Genomic DNA, 8,702 nt, shown 5'->3' with positions numbered 1-8,702 from the left:
AAAAAAAAAAAAAGACGGGTTATTGGTAATGATACTTGTGGCAGTGGCATTCTGGTGGTCCATAAACATTTTAAAAACTTGATTAAATATTTTAAAATAACAGATGTGATGCATGTTCATTTTATTCTAAACCCTTCCAACCTATTACCTGAAGGAAACAATGCATATATATATATATATATATATATATGGAATATAAATTGGTGTTTTACATGAACTGTTTACATTATTCTGCTACATGCATTTAAAAACATCTATTAAAAGACTTTTTTCTCACTTTTTAATGTCTTTAAAAGACAATTGACTGTTTTAAACAAAATGTCAACCATGTACTTTGGGCTTATGATATTAAAAAGTAGTATCTATGACAACAAAAACATGAAGGATGGGTGGGGTAAGATTGAAATATACTGTAGCAGGAATATGACATCATACATGAAGTGATAATATAATATCAATTGAAGGTAGATTGTGATAAATTAAATATGTATATTTTAAATAATGGAGCAAACACTAAAAATTAGAACAAAGAGATAGTTTGTTAGATACTAGTGAAGAAATAAAATCCTAAAAACATACTCAATTAACCTTAAAGAAGCAAGGAAAAAGGAGAAAAAGGAACAGAGAGGAGATAGGATAAATAAAAAACAAATAGCTAGATGGTAAACTTAAATCCAATGATACTGATTAATTGTATTAAGCGTAAAAGTCTAAACTCTCCAATAAAAGGCAGAGATTGTGACACTGGATAAAAAAACAAGGTTCACTTTCCTGTTGTCTATAAGAAACTCATTTTAAATATGCATAAATAAATTGCATGTCTATATACTAACAAAGAACAGTTGGTGATTGAAATAAAAAATAATACCATATGATAAACCATATACTCAAAAAGCAAAAGGATCATGGGTACTGAAAGGACACAGGAACCAATTTGAAAGAGCTCCCAATGGCCAATAGTATTATTACTATTTATTTGAGCAACAAAATAAATAGTAATAATATTGGATTATAACCAAAATAATAAAATCTTTTCCTCAGGTTATTTTACATATACACACACACATATACATAATAAATATATAATTTTTATATTTTACATTATAAAAATAATGTGCAATATATAATATTAAATTATAAGTATCAATATTAAATAAATAATGTATTACTTATAGCAGCTCACACTGATCTGAATAAATAATAGAAGAAATAAATAAATGGGAGAAAAGGAACAACACCTCGTTAAAGAAGAATTCCTATTAACAAATGTAGAAGAAATGAGGAAAATAGAAAAATCATTGAAATTCCACAGCAATAATTGCTGGAGGCAAGTTAAACACCAAATACTAAAATTAGTGGGCAAAAGTTTAACAAACAGGACATTTGCACAGTCTCAAAGTATCTTTCCCAAGAGTTACTAATTACAAAAAGAAAAATAGTAACTGTACAGTGAAGGAATAGGACAGATACTATCTTTACCAAGTTACCAAGGCTCACATCACCAGTAATAAACAAGGTAACTGCCTAGTTTGATGCACTTAGAAGGGTATAAAACTCCAGTAGTATTCTTGATAATGCATGACCACGAATAGTCATGAGAAAATATGAAACCAAACCCAACTGAGAGACACTCTACAAAATATCTGACAGACCATCAAGCCATGAAAACATCTTCAAGTCATGAAAGAGAGGAATACTGAAGAACTGTCACAGATTGTAGAAGACTAAGGAGACATGCCAACTAAACACAATGTAGGATCCTGGATGGGATCCTGGAAGTGAAAAATAACATGAGTGGAAAACTAGTAGAATCCAAATAAAGTCTGTAGTTGAGTTAATAGTATTGTACCAATGTTAATTTCTTAGTTTTCATGATTAGATTGTGATTATGTAGAATGTTAGCACGAGGGCAAGCTGGGTGAATAATATACAGGGAGTCTCTGTCCTGTGGATGTGACTCTTCCGATATTTTAACGTTACCTCCAAATAAAAAGATATTTAAAAACAATACCCCTTACAATAGCATAAAAGGTATGAAATGCCTAGAGATAAATCTCACAAATATGTGCAAGACCTGTACACTAAAAACTACAAAACATCGCTGAGGGAAATGAAAGAAGGCATAAATAAGCGAAGAGATATACCAAGTTCATGAATCTGAAGCCTCAATATTGTTAAATGTCTATTCAGCCCTCAGTGATCTATAGATTCAACTTAATCTCAACTAAAATCACATCTGTCTTTTTTGTAGAAATGGACAAGCTGATTGTAAAATTTATATAGAAATGCAGTGGGCATAGAATAGCCAAAGCAATTTAAAAAAAGTGAGGGGGACTTACAGTATTCAATTTTAAAACTCATTATAAAACTATAATAATTAAGGTAGTGTGGTAGTGTAAGAACAGCTCAATGGAACAGAATAAAGAGTCTGGAAAAATACATATAGTATAATAAGTCTTTATATGATATGTATTTTTTCAATTGACTTTTGAAAGAAGGGCCAAGCTAAATTATTGGGAAAAGGGAAGACTTTTAAACAAATGTTGCTGGAATAATTAGCTATTCATCCATAAAGATATAAACTTCAACCCTACCTCACACAATACAGAAAAATTAACTTAAGATGGACCACAGCCCTAAACAAAGCCAAAACCGTAAAACTTCTAGACACTTTGTTACATTGAGGAAGACAAATGTTTCTTAACAGAACACAACAATCCCACAAGCATAAAACTAAAAATAGATAAAAATGGACATGATCAAAATAAACAATGTCTGCATTTGAAAAGACCTGTTAAGAAAACGAAAAGACAAGTTACAGACAGGGAGAAAATATTTGCAATACATATATCTGATAAAGAGTTATATCCAGAATATATTTAAAATTCTTACAACTCAATAATATAATACATGCAACAATTAAAGAGTTGGACAAAAGGTTTGGACAGACACTTCGTAAATGAAGATACACAAATTGCCAGGATGCCCTAGCTGCTTCTTTTCCTGAGAGACACTCTTCCATATCTCGGTCTCACCAACTCCTTCCTCTCCTTCAATTCCCCTCCCAAATTTTACCTTCTCATTGAAGCCTCTCTTGAAATTGTTTTCAGGTGTAATATTAAAAATTGATATGTAGTAACTGTGTGTACTTTGGGAGTACCTGTGATATTTGGATACCTGTATACAATGTGTAATGATCAAATCAGAGTAATTGGAATATCCATCACCTCAAATATTTATCTTTTCTTTGTGTTGGGAACATTCCCGTTCTTCTTTTCTAGCTATCTTGAAATGTACAGTAACTTATTGTTAGCTATAGTCTCTGTACTGTACTATTGAATACTAGAACTTACTCCTTCCATCTAACTGTATTTTTGTACCCATTAAGCCAACTTCTCTCCCTCCCTCCTGCCCTTCCTAGCTCTAGTAACCACCATTCCACTCCCCATGAAATCCACTTTTTTTAGCTCTCACATACGACTGAGAACATGTGATGCCATATTTATCTTTCTGTGCCTGGCTTATTTCATTTAGCATAATGACTTCCAGTTCCACCCACATTGCCACAAATGACAAGATTTCATCCTTTTTATGGCTGAATAATATTCCATTGCCTACATATACCACATTTTCTTTATCCATTCATCTGTTGATGGACTCAGGTTGATCCCACATCTTGGCTATTATGAATAGTGCTGTAATAAAGATGGGAGTGCAGATACCACTTTGACATATTGATTTCCTTTCTTTAGGATCCATACCCAGCAGTGGGATTTCTAGATCATGTGATAGTTCTAGTTGTAGGTTTTTGAGGAACCTCCATACTGTTGTCCCTAATGACTGTATTACTTTACATTCCCACCAACAGTGTTCTTCTCCACATCCTCTCCAGTATCCATTACTTTTTGTCTTTTTGCTAATATCCATTTTTAACTGGGGTGAGATGCTGTTTCATTGTGGTTTTGATTCGCATTTCCCTGATGATTAGTGATGTTGACCATTTTTTCAACTACCTGTTGGCCATTTGTATGTCTTCCTTTGAGAAATGTCTATTCAGGTCTATTGTCCATTTTAAAAACAGATTGTTATTATTTGCTATTGCATTCTTTATACATTCTGCTTATTAACCCCCTGTTGGATGGATAGTTTGCAAATATTTTCTCCTATCCTGTAGGTTATCTCTTCCCTTTGCTAACTCCCCTGACATTTTATTAAATATGGTGCCCTGGCTCAGCCTCTCCCAACCACACACATACTCAGAGTCTCCTCATCCTTTTTTTTTTTCTTTTTCCATATATTCCAATTGATAGCGTTTACCAATATCTAACACACTGTATGATTTACTTATTTATGATGTTTATTTTTTATCACCTATCTTCCTGGTGACAATGAACACAAATTCTGTCTCTTTCTGGACGGTTATATCCCAAGTGTCTACAACACTGCCTGGCACCTAGTAGGTGCTTGATAAATTTTTCTCTTACAAATTAATAAATCTGATGAATTTATAATAAGCATATGCTTTCCTTTTGTCTTTGGTATCCTGCAGTTCTACTATGATATCTCAAGGCATATTTTTATTTACCTGCTATAGACTCACTAGTATTCTTGAATCTAAAGATTCACATCTACTGTCAATCTTGGAGCATTCTTAGCCATTATAGCTTTAGGCATGCACCCCCAGCCCTGTTATTTCTACTGTCCTCTTCCAGAACGTTAATTAGCTATCACGCTACTCACTCTGCCTCGATGCCTCTTCACCTTTTTTTTTTTCTCCAGCAGCATTTCTCTCTGTGATTCTCTGGGTAATTGCTTCAATTCTACCTTTTATTTCACTAATTCTGTGTTGAGCCAGTTTGAATCTGCAGTTTTACCAAATAGGTTTTCATATCATTAATAAGATTTTCATAGTTCTGTTTGGTTCTCTTTCAAATGTATTTAGTCACTTTTGATAGTACTTTGCTAATTACCCATAGTTTTGGCTCTCAATTCATTTCTTTATGCATTAAAATTATTTTTAAAAATTCCCTAGTGAGTAATTTTTGTTTGAAGTTCTTGGGGTTTGAATTTGGGATTTCGGCTGCCTGTTCTGGTGAGACTTTATTTGTGGGAATCCTGTGAAGTCAGGTTGGGGGATTTGACTTTGCTTCTAGTCACGGAACACTACATACCTGAAATATCTTTAATTTTATGGTTTGGAGTTTCCTTGAACACAAAGGGAGTATGAATTCGAACCCCACCCTCCTGTGAAGTGAGGTCTGTGGCTGTGATTGTCAGGGGAGACTTGTCCTCCACCTGGATCCCAGAGAGAGACAGACAAGTGCTCCTGCTGCTTCTTTTATTAGCTGAATTAGTCAGGATAGCCTAAGTTCTGCTGCAGCAACAAAGGAACCCTCTCACTGGCTAAACCCAATAGATGCTTTATTTCTTGCTTTTATGGCTCCTGCAAAGTTTGCTGGGGACTTGAGTAACTCTCCAGGGAAATGTCTTCCCTGGAGCAGCCTGGGTTCAGGTTACCATTTTCAGGCTCGGCCTCCACATGTGCCACAGGAGAGAGATGGCGCTGCCGAGTCTGGTGGTGTCAATGGCTTTAGTCTAGGAGCGATTCACGTCTCTTCCTCTCAGAGCCCTTTGGCCAGAGCTAGTCCCAAGCCCAGGCTAATTGCTGGGGTCAGAGACTGTGTTCATCTGTCGCCTGGAGGAAGAAGAGCATTTAATATGGGTAAGCAGTAGAAGCCTCCACATGCAGCAGGTGGATTTTCTCAAGTTGCCCCTCCACTGGCGTTAGAACCTCTGAGGTTCTGGTTTGGTGCAAGGATGGCAATCCTGCCATCCCACCTTCTCTCTGCCCCTGGATGGCCAATGAAAGCCACTGGGACTGCCTGACACCTGAGGTGGCTTCATGCCAGCACCGACTTATCACTCTCACTCTTGGCTTTCCCCTGCCTTTGGCCTCTGGGAAACTCCTTTCCTTTCTTGTAAGCTCAGTTCCACGTGGAAAGTGATGTGTAGTGTATTTTATGTAGCACCCTGGGCACTTAGTTTTGGGAGGTATTAGTATTCACACTTTATAGAAGAGGAAAGAAAGCAGAAAGCCTCAGTACCTTGCCCAAGCCACACATCAGGGATGTCCTGGAGCCGTGCTTCTCAGCCAAGCTCTTCTGACTCGGCAGCCAGTGCTCCTCTTGGGAGCCATGGTAGTCTCCTTCCTACAGAGAGGGAGGGATTGGGTCTGGCATGGAACTTTGGGGCAGGCTTCCCAGAGGAGGTAGCCTTTGACCTGGTCTAGAAGGATACACAGTGGGTCAATGGGAGGACATGGCGGAGGATGCAGCCTGGGCAAGGGCCTGGGGGTGTGAAAAGGTAGAGACACATGTTAGGTGCTCGATCAATGTTTGCTGAATAAACGAATAAATACATAGCCAGGGAGAGGAACGGGGGGATGAATAATGCTGTTGGTAAAGCATGAGTCAGTTTCTTGCAATGGCTTGTGTTTGACCTGCCGTTTTTCTACCTGCTCTTGCCTAATTTCCTAAGCTAAACAAACGGGAAGAATTTGTGGGAATGCCAGAGAATGAGTCTCTCTTCCAGTCTTAGCAATTGCAGTTACCTAAAATTACAAGCCTGTCTGATCTCATTAGCAAAATAAGACTCAGCGAGGACCCAAGGTGGAAGTTCAGTCCTGACAAGGAGACGCTGAGGTCTTTTCAGGGCTCCAGCTCCCTGCTCCCTGCTCCCGGAGCCCCCCGCCCCTGAGCCCTGACTAACATCTCAAATCTCTGGCAGCTGGAGGCCTGTCGAGTTAGCTCCCGCAGGTCTGGTCCATCAGCACGCCTGGGGAGGAAGAGAAAGCAAACAGGGAAATTCCGAGTTCAGCCTGGACTTCAGTCAAACCCCCTTTCCTTCATAAACACCCTCCCTTGCACTTATTACAATGAGGGAACTTGAGCCAGTGGCCTGGAGCAGGGATTAGATGATCCAGAAAGGGCCACCGAGGCATCTGTCAATGGGAAAGCCAGCGAGTGTGTCTCAGCCACTAAGTGATGGCTCTACAGGGCACTTAGAGGAACGTTTAGGGGCCTCAGACACTATTTAAGGACCTTGAGTTTCAGCTAATGAGAGAATCAAAGATATTTAAACTCACAGAATAAAATCAAGAGGTCTTATTTGTAGAGTAAAGCCGAGGCTCTCTTGGGAACGTTTTGGAAGACAGAAACATTGTTGCCTGCTCTGATGGCTAGAGTATTTCGCAAGAGTAATGCTTCTTTATTGATCGCCTCCTGGGGGCCAGGCTGGAATTAATGCTTTTACACCCATTAGCTTAAGCAATCCTCATAAAAGCTCTGCAGAGCAGGTATCATTATCCCTGTTTTGCAGATGAGGGATTGAAGATGGGGTGGTTAAGTAACTTGCCCCAGGTCACTTAACTGGTAAGTGTGGCCTGGGGACCCGGCCTGTCCATTAAGCTCCGCAGGCCCAGGGCGAGGATGTCTGTCTCAACCTGATACCTTTAGGGGCCCAAGAACATCTCTCTAACTTTGCTTAAACCAGAAAAAAATATGTGGAAGCATTTGAAGGTTTATTAATTTTTTTTATTTTTAAATTTTATTTATTTATTTCATACTTAGGGACATTTACTACCATTTCCCCCCCAGCTTTTATTTTAGGTTCAAAGGTACACGTGCAGGTTTGTTACATGGGTAAATTGCATGTCATGGGGTTTGGTGTACAGATAATTTTGTCACCCAGGTCATCCGAATAATACCTGAAAGGTAGTTTTTCCATCCTCAGCCTCTCCCCTCCCTCCACCCTCGAGTATGTCCCAGTGTCCCCTGTTTCCTCCTTTGTATCCATGTGTGCTCAGTGTTTAGGTCACATTTATAAGTGAGAATATGCAGTATTTGATTTTCTGTGCCTGCGTTAATTCGCGTAGGATAACGGCCTCCAGCTCCATCCCTCCAGCTCCATCCCTGTTGCTGCAAAGGACCTGATGTCTGATGTTCTGTTTTATGGCTGCGTCGTATTCCATGGTATATAGGTACCACATTTTCTTTATCCAGTCCACCACTGAGGCGAATCAAGGTTGATTCCATGTCTTTGCTATTGTGAATAGTGCCGCAAGGACACATGCCTGTCTTTATGGTAGAAGGATTTGTATTCCTTAAACACGTTTTTAAATACAGGTATTTTTATGGTGGGAGAGGCCCATGAAAATCGCAGTGCCCTCTGGGGTAAATCTCATAGAGCCACTGGTTACTTCCCAAGCTCAGGCACTCAGAAGGCCCAGGAAAGCTCCTCAAAGGCATGGCAATGATGAGGTAAATACGACCTCAGGGCCGTGGGTGCTTCTGGCCCCTCTGATGTCCTGCGCGGTCATCGCAAGCACCGTCAGATGAGGTGCCTTGGACAGCGTCTCCTTTTCACAGCCCTGGGGGATGGAAGTCATGCCTGTGTCTGTACCCAGACCTGGGGGATGGAAGTTATGCCTCTGCTATACTCAGCCCACCCCACGTCAGCACTGCTGCCGAGTACAAGCCCCCGCCAGGGTTTGCAGACCAGGCTCAGTGCGTTCCTTCATTCCAGCCTGTCTGAGGGAGGCTGTGGCCTGTGGCCAGGACAGGAGGGACTGAGGGGGCCCTGTGAAGAGCAGGTTGTCCAGAGGTCCAGTTAGCGGCCTTGGAGAATACTGACAGCAGCACTGC

Source organism: Pan paniscus, chromosome 15 (genome assembly GCF_029289425.2).
Source record: "Pan paniscus chromosome 15, NHGRI_mPanPan1-v2.0_pri, whole genome shotgun sequence".
NCBI lineage: Eukaryota > Metazoa > Chordata > Mammalia > Primates > Hominidae > Pan > Pan paniscus.
Note: the sequence above shows the minus strand (reverse complement) of the source record.